Raw genomic sequence first — 14,582 nt, forward strand, 5'->3', positions numbered from 1 at the left:
GCCATAAAGGTGCATTCAGTGATACAGAAAATACATTGTAGGTCTCGGTGAGGAGAAAAAAAATGCAATAAAACACCAGAAATATGACTTTGGGCCCTGTTGTGCCTAAAGTTCTCGGCGTATATTTACAGCCTGTTCAGAACTGGCATAAATGTAGGAAATTCACATGAACTTCACTTCTGCATGAGGATGGAGCTACGTTATTGAGCAGCAGAGGGTTTCGGCGGAGGCTTTGTGAAATTGCCGTAGAACTACAAGGTTATTCGGGCTTTGCATAAAAAGAAGTGTAGGTTACTTGCACCCCAATTTCTTCGATATGTTGTGCTGAAAATCGGCATTACGCCGTCCTTATGCTGTTGTTTTGGCGTAAGTTTTCAGGAAAATCCAAGCCATTTTTAATTTGAGTTGCTGTTCTCTTTTTAGGCTTATAAATGAAAGATTTTAATGTAAGTAAATGTAAGGTTATGCACATTGAAATGGACAACCTGAAAAATGAAGCCTCCAGTGTTAGCAGAACTAGCAAAAGATTTGGGAAATATTATTGACCATCCATTCAATACATCCAGCCAGTATGAAGTTGTAGTTAACAAGAGTAGTCATATACTAGGATGCATCTTGAGGGCATTTGACTATAAGAAGCAAGTTACTTAAACCTTGTATGGATCATTGGTCTGTCTACATTGAGAATGCTGTGTGCTGGTTTAGATACTGTACCAAAAATAGATGAATGTCTAGATAGGAATGGGATTAATAATGATTATAAAGCGAAGCATAGATGGAGATGATTAAATGAAATATGGAACATGACGGTTCCTAAGTTGTCTGGACCATTGACCTGTCATGCCAAAGAAGGCAGCTGGTCAGGGATTTAAAATGTATGTTATAAGGCTAGCTATTCTGATGTTTTGCTTGATTCAGTGAATGGAATGAGTTACAATTACCTGTACCACTACAGCTTACTCTGCTAAATTGCATAACGTACTAACATCAGGAGCACATACAGCATAGTCAGTATTTGAATCTGTCCTTGAAATATCTTGAATACTGCAAAATATTGCTAACGGACTCGGGAAATGGGCCATTCTATTTTTCGTTAACGTCAGTTTTCTTCTGAGCTTTGGGGAGATTCGCATTGTTCTATATATGTTGTCACAGGACTGAAAGATTTACAATAATAATTCTGAACATTTCATGTTATACAACTGAGTGTAAAGCATTCACCTGAAAGGCCGCGATTTTATCAGCACTAAAAGGGCGGGTTTGGAGGCAGGTCATAGGTTAAAATCTTTTTGATTGATGGCGGGTTGCAATCCCGCCGTCAACCTGCCTCCACGCTACTTTACCAAGTGCCGGCTCTGAGTTCTGATCGGTCCCGCCACCAAGCGGCGGGAGAGGCACTTAAGGCAGTTAACAGCTTGTTAACTGCCTGGATAAGCCTATTTTAAGAGGGTATTTCAATTTTATTACATTTTCAACGTGTACCACGCCAGCTGATTGTGCCGGGTTCAGCAAGTGCCTGACTTCTTGACGGCTGCAGCTTCAGCATAAAAATGGACCTCTAACATGGCTGACTTACAGATGACAGAACTTTGTTTTTTCAGGTGTTGGAACACTTTTGGCAGGTCTACTGATCTTGCAAGTGCTGAAGTTGAGATCCATATGCACTGAGACCTCCTTGGAAAACCCTCTGACCACATTAACTGAGCGCTTATAACTGCTAGTCCTCAACTGATATATATACCAGCTGAATGGGAACCATTTATACTCTGTCATCCTGGTCCTCCGATTCGGAGGAAGAGCAGCCGCGGCAGGAGCAGAACCAGGCACAACAGGAGCACCAACCTCCTCCTCACCCACCTGATGCTGCACAGGGCAGAGGGCGTCAGCGCAGGGCTGCACCTCATAGCAGGAGATACCCCCAACACAGGATTTACAGGCCGAGGATGAGCTTCCTCAACATGACTGAGCAGCAGTGCCAAAGGAGGCTGAGACTTTCGTGAGAGGTAGTCGCTGACATCTGCGCAATGCTGCAGCAACACCTGGAGCCCAGAGGATCGGGTGGACACCCCTTACCAGTGGCTGTCAAAGTCACAACCGCCCTCAATTTTTTTGCTTCAGGGTCCTTCCAGGGGTCATCAGCAGACATCAGCAGAAGCTCCCAGTCGGCTGCACATACTTGCATCACACAGGTAACCGATGGCCTCTTTGCAAAGGCGCACAATTACATCCACTTCTCCACGGATGAAGCAAGTGTAACTGTGCGTGCGATTGGCTTTGCAAATATGGCAGTCTTGCCAAGAGTGCAGGGCGTCGTAGACTGCACACATGTGGCCATTAGCGCACCCCATCACAACCCAGCTGTATTTTGCTTCCACTCCCTGAACGTCCAGCTGGTGTGTAACCACAGGAAGAATATTATGCATGTTTGCGCAAAGTAATCCTGGCAGTTGCCATGACTCGTTCATTCTGCGGCAGTCTACTGTGCTTCAGTTCTTCAGTCTGCCACCCCAACTTTTCGGATGGCCACTTGGAGACAAGGGCTATACCCTGAAGACGTGGCTAATGACACCGTTAAGGAGGCCATCAAACGAAGCTGAGGAGTGCTACAATGCCAGCCACATTTCCACCAGAGCCATCATCAAGCAAACCATCGGCCTGCTCAAAATGCGATTCAGATGCCTCGACAGATCAGGTGGAGCCCTACAGTACTCACCAGCCAGGGTCTCCAGAATCATCGTGGTCTGCTGTGCACTGCACAACATCGCACAGCAGCGTGGCTTACCACTGCCTGAGGAACAAGTGACTCAGCGCACAGCCTCCTCAGAGGATGGGGAGGTGGAGGAGGCGGAGGACCTTGCGGAGGCAAATGCGCTAGTTCCACCAGCACGTGAGCACATTGTTGTCCGTGATACAAGGGTTGCACTAATCTATGATTCACTTAAGTTGACGAAGCAAACGCATGTGGCTGCTGTTATGTTCATAAATAAATAGACGTTTTCATTATGAACAGCTAGCTTGAGCTAGTCATTTATTCAGCCATGTGGACTAGTGTACAGGCATCCATCTTGACTACTGCCTTGTGGGTAGCCCCTTAATAAACATACAGCTCCACCTAGTGTACCATTCTAGAATGACATGTTACTGATCATTACAGCTGCCACCTTCTTAACACACCATACACAATGTATAATAAAGGGTGGGTTCCTATCACTCTTACCACCATCATTACAGATGAAAGGCGCCCTGGCACCTCACTGTGACACTTCCATTTCTGGGCACACATAGGCCAACTCTTTGAATGATTGCCATCACATTTCTTTATTGACATTGAAATGGCGATAATTATATTAAACATGTATTACATCAAAACACCCAAGTGACTACCCTTATGACTATAGGTGCTTCATCTTTCTCTTACGCGTGCTTCTACGTGGTGCTCCCCCTGTGGCTTCAGCAGATGTGGAGGCACCTTGCTCACTTTCATGCTGCTTCTGCTTCGACACCTTTGGCGGGCGTCCTCTGGGTTTGCGAGTCTGGGAGGGCTCGGCAACAGTCTGCTCTTCCTGCGGCTGTGCAGGGGCTAAGATGGCCATCTCAGTTGGGTGAGGACTCTGGTGGGGCTCTGACTGAGGGCTCCGCAGTGGCATGGTTGTGTGAGCGCTTGGAGAGGAGCCCACACTTCCTTGTTGCCTGCCATCAACACCCCTTTCGTGGGTCAGCCGCACTTCAGTGCTAGCAAGTGGCTGGACAGCACCTTGCTGCACATCAGTGGGGCCATGAGGACCTGTATCTGCATTGGCAGTCCTCCTCAAAAGGTTGTCCATGAAGCTCTGGTCTCTCTGCTCAATAGATGCCCATCGCTCCTCCAGAGATGTCATTCTATTCTGAACATTCACCGTGTTTTTCTGTCTCTGGCAACTTATTTCCTCCATGACAGTAGCCATCCTTTCCTCGGAGGTTGCCATCCTATCCATGGTGGTGCTTTCATGCGCCATTGCCTCCACAAAGGCAGTGCTCATGTTAGAGATGGACTGCTCCATCCTCTTCACACTCGCAGTTACCCTGGATCCAAACCTGCCAGAGACTCCTGCACTTGTTCCTGGAGTTCCAGCACCGCTCTCTTTGGATGGCCCCAGAGGCACTGGGTCCACATGCAGCTTAGTAGAGCTTGGAGCACCCTACGGCCTCCGCCGAGGACTCTCAACTGCTGTCCCTGTCTCCACCATCTGCTGATGCTCATTTGTGCATTGTGATACACCAGGTGACAACACGACTGTATATCTCGAAGGACCCACCGAGGTGTGCGTATCTGCGCTGGTGCTGGGTGCACTTATTTCTACTGACGCTGCGCCCTCAGAGGTTGCATCTTCCTCTGAGGAGTCTTCCGGCTCTTCCTCCTGGACAGTGGGGAAAGGGGCACTCGATGGTCCTGTGGGGGAGTAAAGGCATGAGTTAGACATGTGAGATTAAAGTATCATGCACATCGAATTGTGCAGATGATCATAACACAATCTGTATGAGCATCAGATGCCATATCAGTCACTCATGCAATGCAACTGAGAGGGCTGCAAATCTATTCTGTCACCAGCTTGCTCTACTACGCCCATCTGACTGTCCCCCACTTCCAGATCCTCAGCACCTCCTATGATCTCCAGAGCAGCCTCCTCAGCGGTGGTCAGCTGGGCAGTGGAAGGTGGCCCTCCTCCTGTCCTGGCTCTCTCCCTCTTATTGTGGGATCTCTCTTCCTGCATTGAGGGACACAAGTGGAGTTGGAGTGAGAATGTTGGAGTGAGTGTAGAAAATCATAGCATAGATGCTTAGAGGGAGACAAAGATGGAGTGAGGTGCCAATACCAATGTGCGTTGTTAATTGTTGTCATTGCATAACAGTGATAGCGAGTGTGAGGGGTGCAGAGTAGAATAGTGAAGTGATTCTGTACATAGAGAGGGATGGTTATGGGTGCAAAGGATGTAAGGGTAAAGTGGAATGTGCAGGAGTAGGTTAACAATGCAGAGTGCTGGTGATGAGAGGAGATGGATGGGGAGCAGATTGAAGGTAAGTGTGATGTTATACTCACTTTTGCTGAGCGTACCAGGACATTAAACCTTTTCCTGCACTGGACCCAGGAGCGAGCACACAAAGATCTGGAGCTCACTTCCTCAGCAATTTGTAGTCAGGCTGCTTTGCTTTGCTGAGGAGGCTTCCTCTGTCCGGATGAGGGGAAGAGTACCTCCTGGCGCCCTCTCATTCCCTCCACAAGAGCATGGAGGAGGTCATCATCAAAGTGGGGAAAGGCATTAGCTCTTGCAGAAGTCATGGCAACAATTTCAAAATGAGAAGCAGCAGGAAAAGAAGGATTTGGAACAAAGCTGCATGGGCCCCTTAAATACAGCTGGCTGACAGACGTCAGTACAGGCGAGCAGCAGACCTGAAACCACTAATTGGAACGTGCATGGACACTTTAAGGAGGCCACTTAAGGGGAAATCGATTTTTCTGGACGGCTGAAATCGGAGGCGGGACCGGAACCCACCGAACCTCAAACCCGCACCCAACCCACCACCAGTGATAAAATCGCGACCAAAGACTCTGAAGGTGAAAGTGTGAATAGTACATACTTGCTCTGCTTTTCTCAGAATAATAATGTGTGTCAACAGGTTTTGGTCTGGAGATCCATCAATTGTAAAGCTACAAGGACATAATAACCCATTATTACATCTTTTATAACCTTTGGTTGCCTTTACAATTTTATTTTGTAGCAAGGCAGTTAAAAGAAATGTATGGTTTGAGGCTCTGAGAGTAGTAATGATGTATAGTGGTGCATAGCTATTTTTTAAATACATTTAATGTCCTTAACCTATGGTACTGTTGCAAACAGCAGCAGATTACCCAGGAGAGGAAAGTAAATGTGATATTTAGTGTTTATGTCTGACTGTTTATGTAATCATTTGAGAATTTCATGCCACTTGAGGATCGATCTTAACTGGGCCCCACCCGGAAGTGGGGCGATAGCAGCCCTAAAATAGTTGTTTGGACTTGCATCCCTGTTCCTGCTCAGATTCCGTCTCCTGCCATATTTCCTGGGGCCTTCCAGCAACGCCCGCCTAAGTCAGAAGGAACCTCATTACATGCAAATCAGGGTCTTATGACGTACAGAGGATCTCGAGGGACATGGGCAGAGCGTGCATTATGCACACTCCTCCAAGTTGTACTGGGTGGTGAATCAGATAAGGCTTGAAATGGTAAGTACAGAATAATTTTGTGGGTAAGAAGCGTTCCTTTGGGCTCCACAAGAATACTGTAGGCCACAGGCGCCCCCGCATTCGGTCCTTCCCCAGACCTACTTGCCTGCTAGCCGATTTATGCTCTTCCGCCAGCAGTTCCGCCTGCTGCCCCACCACCATACCTTGCCGGGAGTTAAATCTTATCCATGATTTGAATTTAGGATGGAGCAAAATGTGGGGGGTAGTTTTTCATGACCTTTGCCTTCTGGGGAACACCCACTTCATGCGCAAAAGTCAGCAAAAAGTGGGCAGAGATCCATTTCACTGGCTCTCCATCTCCTTTATGTTGCACTGGGATTTCCTAGGCTTTCCCAGGTAGGGTATGCAGGAAGTTGGGATTGAGCCTGGCCTATCACTCACGTTAATGACGTGGGAGAGAGTATTCCCGGGCTCCTGTATCTTTTTCATGTAGCTACGGCCATCGGGCACCTAGATACAGGGTGTCCCAAGTAGTTGGCAGAGGAAATTCAGAAGGAAACCCGGCAGCAAGCTCAAGGACCCCAAAATATGTACCAAATTTTTCAATACTCACCCAGGGGATCTTTGGGCTTTGGGGTTGGCAGCCAGGAAAGTAGCTGCAATCTTCTTGACTTTCATCCACCTTTTGCGGCCAATCACTTCAGTCTCAGGATATCGCTGCAGGAGTTTCTCAGGACAGTGTCCAAGGCCCAACTATATTGAACTGCTTCATCAATGATCTTCCCTCCATCATAAGGTCAGAAATGGGGCTGTTCACTGATGATTACATGGTGTTCGGCTCCATTTGTAATTCTTCAGAGAATAAAGCATGTACTGTAGCAAGATTTGGACGACATCCAGTCCTGGCCTGATAAGTGGCACATTTGCGTCACACAAGTGTCAGGCAATGATCGTCTCCAACAAAAGAACATAACCAGCTCCCCTTTCCATTCAATGGCATTACCATCATCGAGTTCCCTACCATCAACATCCATGGAGTCGCCATTGACCAGAAACTGAACTGGACCAGCCACATACATGCCGTGGCTGCTAGAGCAGGTCAGAGGCTGGGCATTCTGCGGCGAGTGGCTCACTTCCTGACACCCCAAAGCCTTTCTTCAGGGCATGTCAGCCTTGTGATGGAATGCTCCCCACTTGCATGGATGGGTGCAGCTACAGCAACACTCAAGAAGCCCGGCACCATCCAGGACAAAGCAATCCGCTTGATCAGCGGCCCATCTACCACCTTAAACATGTACTCCCTCCACCACCAGCTCACCGTGGCTGGAGTGTGTACTATCCATAGGATGCACTGCAGCAACTCGGCAAGGCTTCTTGAACGACGTCTCCACCACCTAAAAGGACAAGGACAGCAGGTGGATGGGAACACCATCACCTCCAAGTTTCCCTCCAAGTAACACATCATTCTGACTTGTAAATATCTCGCTGTTCCTTCATCATCGTTGGGCCAAAATCCCGGAACTTCCTACCATTAGCACTGTGGGAGCACCTTCACTAGATGGACTACAGTGGTTCAAGAAGGCGGCCCACCATCACCTTCTCAGGGACGACTAGGGATGGGCAATATATACCGGCCTTGCCAGCAACGCCCACATCTCAAGAATGGAAAAAAAACCATATAGGACAGACCAGATAAGGATGGCAGATTTCCTTCCCTAAAGGATATTATTGAACCAGTTGGGTTTTTGCCATGGCTCAGGTGCACCTCCAGCACAGGCTTGCCCTTGGCAGGGTCTAATGCTGGAAAAACTCAACTGATTCAATAATATCCTTTAGGGAAGGAAACCTACCATCCTTACCCAGCCTGGGACATCCAAATCAGTCACAACTTGGCCTCTACAGATGGAGTGTACGTTGGGTGCACTGCTCTTATTCATCGTTGGAGCAGGGAGGTGGCAGGAAAATAGGCTCCATGATGATCTGTTGTGTCATGCCATTAAAAAGAAAACTACATTGTTTTATTGTTGTAATTTTTAAATGACTTTCAATTTTACCATCACACAAGGCTTGGCCACTAGATTCTCCCACTGCATTATTTTCTAAATTGTTGTTTACAGAACTTTTGACTCCAAGGCCTAGAAATTGGGGTGGGTCGCCAAAGTGGCGCAAAAGTCGGCTAAGCGCAGGATTTAGCGCAGCGATCGGTGAGATACTGATCGCCAGAAATTCAGTTTCAGTGCCCCTCGAGGGAGACGGGGCGAGGCTCGAGGCGCTCCGCGTCCCTCTTTGGGCGCTGAAACTGATTATCGCAGCGCAACATGATGCTACGGCACGCTGCGGTACTGCAGGCCTTCCTCCCACTGTGAAGGGGGAGGTGCCTGCAACAGTGCGATCCCCGATCGCGAGTGCCGGCAAATGAGCCCGGCAACAAGGAGAAGTGCCGGGCTCTCGGGAAACAGCCGGCAATGCCGCGGGGGGGGGGGGGGGCGGGGGGTTTAGGAGGCCGGGGACGGAGGTGCTGGCAGGCGGCTGCCGAAAAAGCGGCCGCCCCGCACCTCCACCTTAACTTGCGCCGCTGCCGGCACAGTAAGGCTCCGTGAACTGGGCGCGGGTAGCGAGCGGCGCAACTGCGGCGTTCGCTACCAAATATCGCGAACGGGGCACGAATGGGGCGCTGTGCACACCGATGACGTCATCGGTGGCGGCGCAGCGCAAATGCCTAACGCTACCATTAGCGCCCCTACTGAATATCGCCGGAGACGCAGCCAGTGGCGCTACAGCCACTGACTGCCTCTTTAGGCGCTAACAGGTGGCGCTACTCACCCAATTTCTCCCCCCAAGAGTGTTTCCCTATCCTTATGGAACAATCCTCCTGCAAAAAAAGTTAAACCCCTGCTCTACATTTTTTTGTTGTTGGGGCTATCAGTACTGTATATAGTAGGATTTCACTTCAGTATTTCCTATTAATTCATTAATTCAGATTAGGAGTTACACTGGCCTCTCCAAGATAGTGTAAATCAACACTTCATAACTACTGCAAAAAGAAAGAAAGAACTTGCATTTCTATAGCGCCTTTCATGACCACAGGACGTCCCAAAGCGATTTACAGCCACTGAAGCACTTTTTGAAGTGTAGTCACTGTTGTAATGTAGGAAACACGGCAGCCAATTTGCACACAGCAAGATCCCACAAACAGCAATGTGGTGTTGGTTGAGGGATAAATATTGGCCAGGACACCGGGGAGAACTCCCCTGCTCTTCTTCGAAATAGTACCACAGGATCTTTTACGTCCACCTGAGAGTGCAGTTGAAGCCTTGGTTTTAACATCTCATCTGAAAGACGGCATCTCCGACAGTGCAGTGCTCCCTCTGTATTGTACCGGGCGTGTCGGCCTAGATTTTTGTCATGGTGAAATCATTTGGAATGGTGAAAACATTTAAATTAATAAAAAGAGAAATCAAACTTTCTCCATTTTTTACACAAACCTTCCCACTGTCTGTAAATGTTCCCTGGAATCCCTCCAACAATTGTTTCTGCGATTGAATGCAGAACCATAATATTGCCACCTGCAATGCAGATTATTCCAGGACAGTCACAATTCCTCTGCCAGGTTTGGTGGCTTAGATGTGTGGCCAAAGCAGGTCAACCAGTCAGAGATGAACAACGCATTGCCTTGATCTGCTTGCTTTAGCTCACTTTTATCAAACCTGCACCATGAGATTGGGAGGAGACATTACATAAGAACATAAGAAATAGGAGCAGGAGTAGGCCATATGGCCCCTCGAACCTGCTCCGCCATTCAATAAGATCATGGCTGATCGTCGACCTCAACTCCACTTTCCCACCCAATCTCCATATCCCTTGATTCCCCTAGAGTCCAAAAATCTATCTATCTCAGCCTTGAATATACTCAACGACTCAGCATTCACAGCCCTCTGGGGCAGAGAATTCCAAAGATTCACAACCCTCTGAATGAAGAAATTCCTCCTCATCTCAGTCTTAAATGGCCTACCCCTTATCCTGAGACTATACCCCCTAGTTCTAGACACTCCAGCCAGGGGAAACAACCTCTCAGCATCTACCCTGTCAATCCCCTTCAGAATCTTGTATGTCTCAATGAGATCACCTCTCATTCTTCTAACCTCCAGAGAGTATAGGCCCATTCTACACAATCTCTCATCATAGGACAGCCCTCTCATCCCAGGAATCAATCTACCCAATTTATTCTAAAGTGATTTGTTCTCAGTTTACTTTTGAAGTATAACTTCACCCTTAAACAGTGGAAGAGTTTTTAAATACCCCACTTACACTAACAAATGGCTTGCAGAGGTCTTTCACAATTCACTGTACCTAATATGCTATCTTTGTCAGCATCCATTCACACTCTAGGTTTACTGCATATTGTCTTAATGAAGCTTCTGACCTTGCACATACACAGTGTAATTCTTTTCTTCATCATAATGTGATTACATAATGACATTACTCAAAGAAGCTGTACAGGAACACAAAGGATCCATCCAAAGATATGTCGCAAGACCTTACAGCCTCACTATCTTGCCTGCCAGCTCCAAATGTTGTTATTATTGCGCAATACAGCTCAGCCTGTTAACCACTGGATCATTATGTGTACAGCCAATCCCTGAAGAGCTTTTTATGCACAATTTATAGTGTGTGATCAATCCATAAAGAGCCCTTCCCCACAAGAAAATACAGGTGGAATCTCTGGGGTAATTAACCTAACCTGACCAACTGGAAACTGATGGGATGGTATCGGCCGTCCGTTTTGCACCTGGTCCGATTTTACTTTCCATTGAAGTTACTGGAAATTAAAATCAAGCAGAAATAAAATGGGCAGTCAAGCCGATCATACCAGTTTCCCACTAGGCGGTTTAGGTTAAAATGAGCCCACAGTTAAATAATGTAGTTCATTTGTCATTGATGGGGTGATTGATGGAGTTAGTATTTCTAAGAATATTTATGGCAGGGTTGGCTTGATTAAAAAATTATTTGTCCATCAGACATTAGGTGAAAAACATTATTGTATAAAAAAAAATCAATATCATCTTTTCTTGAGGGCTGGAATGTTTGGTAATTTTGTGATGTTGATGGAGAAGGTAACTATATTTGGGAAGAATTTCTGCAGTGATTCTCATAATCTCCCACCATAACTTTGGTGGAAACAGCAGTTTCCGCTGTTACTTCGCTTGCTTCTTACCTTCCGCCTAACGGCGGCAGATTGGGAGCGCCCTTGTGGAAATTCTACCCCATTTTTGTGGAAGGAGAATTAGGGGTTGTTTGTGCATAGCAAATGATGAGATTTTTGTTAAAATTCCTAATATAAATTGCTGCAGTGAGTTTGAATATATGTGGATACATTGGGCTAGTCAAATGGTATATATTGCTCGTAATATATTTGAATGTGAAGCAGAGCCTTACAACTCACAGATCCCAGTGCCCTTCGTGTCGTCAAACCACATTGGGCTGAGTTTATTTGGTCAGTTGAATGCCTCAGGCCACCAAACTGAGTAATATGGGAATCAGGTGCCTGCAATCACATTATCAGCACCTATGTTTTAGTACCATTTGGAAGCTTTCTAAAAGCATCCATTTATAATTGTGCTAGAAATAATCTTCAAAGGAAATCATTCCACTATGTTTATGATGTCTCTAATGCAGAGTAATCGAAAGAAAATTTCTTTACCCACCCACTACCATCTACAAAGATTCTCTGGTCAGCCCTAAATGTAGTTGTTACAGATATTTTTCTATATTTGTGAGTATAAGCTTATCACTTATAAGATGTGTTTCCATTTATTAGATTATTTTTGTATCCTTTTCAACTGGTTGAATACATTTTCCTTTTTATCTTGTAATCATAGATCAAGATTCAAAACCATTTGAAACTCAGTCATTATTATGGCAGATGATTTAGAGTTCATGATGCTTAAAAAGTAGGCATCACATTTTGTTTTCATGCATGTTTAAATGCAGTTCCAAGGAACCAGAGCTTGTTATTGTGTATGCAAGGTGCATGTTGATTTATTCAGCTTTGTATATTTGGCATTTATTTACAGTGTGTTCCTACACAGAAAACATGAAAAATGCTGGCTTGGTTCATCATGCTGTGTTTATAACCCAGTTGATAATGAAATTAAATGCAAATATTAAAATTCACCACCAGCAATCGAGCAACAATAATTGGCAAATGGCATTAATCTGTCTGCTGCAAAGTCTTATTAACAGTTTGAAGTATCATTGAAACCAGATAGCTAGATTAATTTTTTTTAATTAATTAAGGTTTATGCTAATAGTTTCCCAGTTATTCATTATTTTGTCTAGTGGCTGCTTTGCCTGTCTGTAATGTAATGTTTACTTTAAAAAAAACACATTGCTGTCCAAAGAGGAAACTCCTTTTACACACATCAATTATGTATTGCTGTTTGCCTATGGATATCACTCAGAATATATATGTTATGTCAGTACTATTTTTCAAATGCACCTTTCTGTTTAATAATAATATATATTGCGGTAGTACTTTCTTATGTTGACTTTTGCTGATGAAATAGGAAACACTTCAGTGTCTGTTATTTTAAGGATTTTTAAAAAGTGGTGCTATTTCATCCTGGAATGCTTTTTGCATTCACAAGTATTTAATTGCCCTAAGTAGTTAATGGCCTAGAAATTTGGCCATGCAGCACCTGTATTTAGGCGTTAAAAGGCCTCCTAAGCCTCCAATATGGCGGGCAGGAAGCCATTACGAGCCAGAAGTGTGTTGCCCACCATATTGGTAAAAGCCAAATAATCAGTGTATATTGCCCACACATGAAGCAGATGTTAGGCTCTTTGAAAATGCAAATAGGAGGCCTAACACCTGTCCCCACTGCAGAGCACCGGCTGCACTCAGGAAAACCAGGTCTACAAGCAGTCATTATAGACATCACCTATTAAGCTGCAATCAACAAGGTAATACATTAAAATATAATTACCGAAATGTGGAGCCAGGAGCAGCAGGAGTGCTTCTCCCGACACCACATTCAAAGAACGTGAGCCACAGCCGGACACGGATTCCCCCCAATCGCCACTGCTCCCTCCCCGATCACCTCTGTTATCTGCCCCCAATAGCCAATAGCCCCCAGTAGCTACACCCGGACCCCAGTCGTTGCCCTTCCTGACCCGATCGACCTTACAGACCTAGTCCCTCTCCTTCCCGGTCTCCCCTCTTCCTTATTAACTGATTTTCAATTGCACTTCGCCTGTGAGCTGCCTGTTTCTATCCACAGCTCGCAGGCTTGAGGGAAATGAGGACCAAGGCCCAAAATGGGAGCGCCCGAATTTCAAAGCAATATTTTTTTACTGCTTATATATTATTTTATCTTCCATATATATATAAAGCGGTCGATCTGTCTGTCTGTCTGTCCTTCTGTCTGTCTGTCCTCGGGTGTGCGTCTGTCCGGCTATGCGCTCGAAAGTTATACCGCGTACCTACGCGCGCGTTACCTCCGAAGAAAGCTTACGCTTCCGGGACGCTGGTAAGCGTATTTACTTTTCGGTCGGACGAAAATTGTTCGCGCCTTATGCAAAAAACCTTCAAAATTAAACTCATTATCTGCTAGCATTGATTGACTGACGTCAAGGTTCGACCAATCCTGTGCCGTCACGATGGTTGGCGGGACTAATCGTTTTCATCTCAGGGATCTGCCAGCCATTCTTTCACTGCTTGCAGCTTAAACTACTCTCCTTATCCAGCTTTGAAAAAGTTAGTTTCTCTTTTAAAAATCACATAAGATTTACCAAAAGCGTTTTATAAGTACTTTCACTTTCATCTTTCAAGGTATTAAAAGGTAGAAATGTTGCCCGCCAGCACATTCACAAAGGGACACAGACAGGGCCCTAAAGCCTGGGACCCGATTTAAAATGTTGCCCGGCACCAGATTCACAAAGGGACACAGACAGGGCCCCAAAGCCTGGCACTCGATTTAAACCGCCCGCCCCAAAACAGCCCTGGCAACGCCGGGCTCCCCCCAGCTATATATATTTAAATGTGCTGCTGAATCTACACGATATTAATCTTCGATGCTAGAGATCTCCCATGACATTGAAAACAGGTTAACTGTAGTCTTCAGGTAGAAGAAAGGAAGAAAGAAAGCATTTGCATTTAGGAACACCTTTCAGGACCTCTGGATGTCCAAAGAACTTCAACAATAACAACTTGTATTTATATAGCACCATTAAACATAGCAAATCATCCTAATGCACTTCACCATGTGTTATCAGACAAAAGTCCTTCACAGCCAATGAAGTACTTTTGAAGTGCAGTCACTGTTGTTATGTTGGAAAAGCAGGAGTAGAGTGTTTGGGGCAATACAATTTGAAGAGCTGAG

The sequence above is a fragment of the Somniosus microcephalus genome, chromosome 14 (genome assembly GCF_052327205.1).
Source record: "Somniosus microcephalus isolate GS21.2 chromosome 14, FLI_Smic_1.0, whole genome shotgun sequence".
Taxonomy (NCBI): Eukaryota; Metazoa; Chordata; class Chondrichthyes; order Squaliformes; family Somniosidae; genus Somniosus; species Somniosus microcephalus.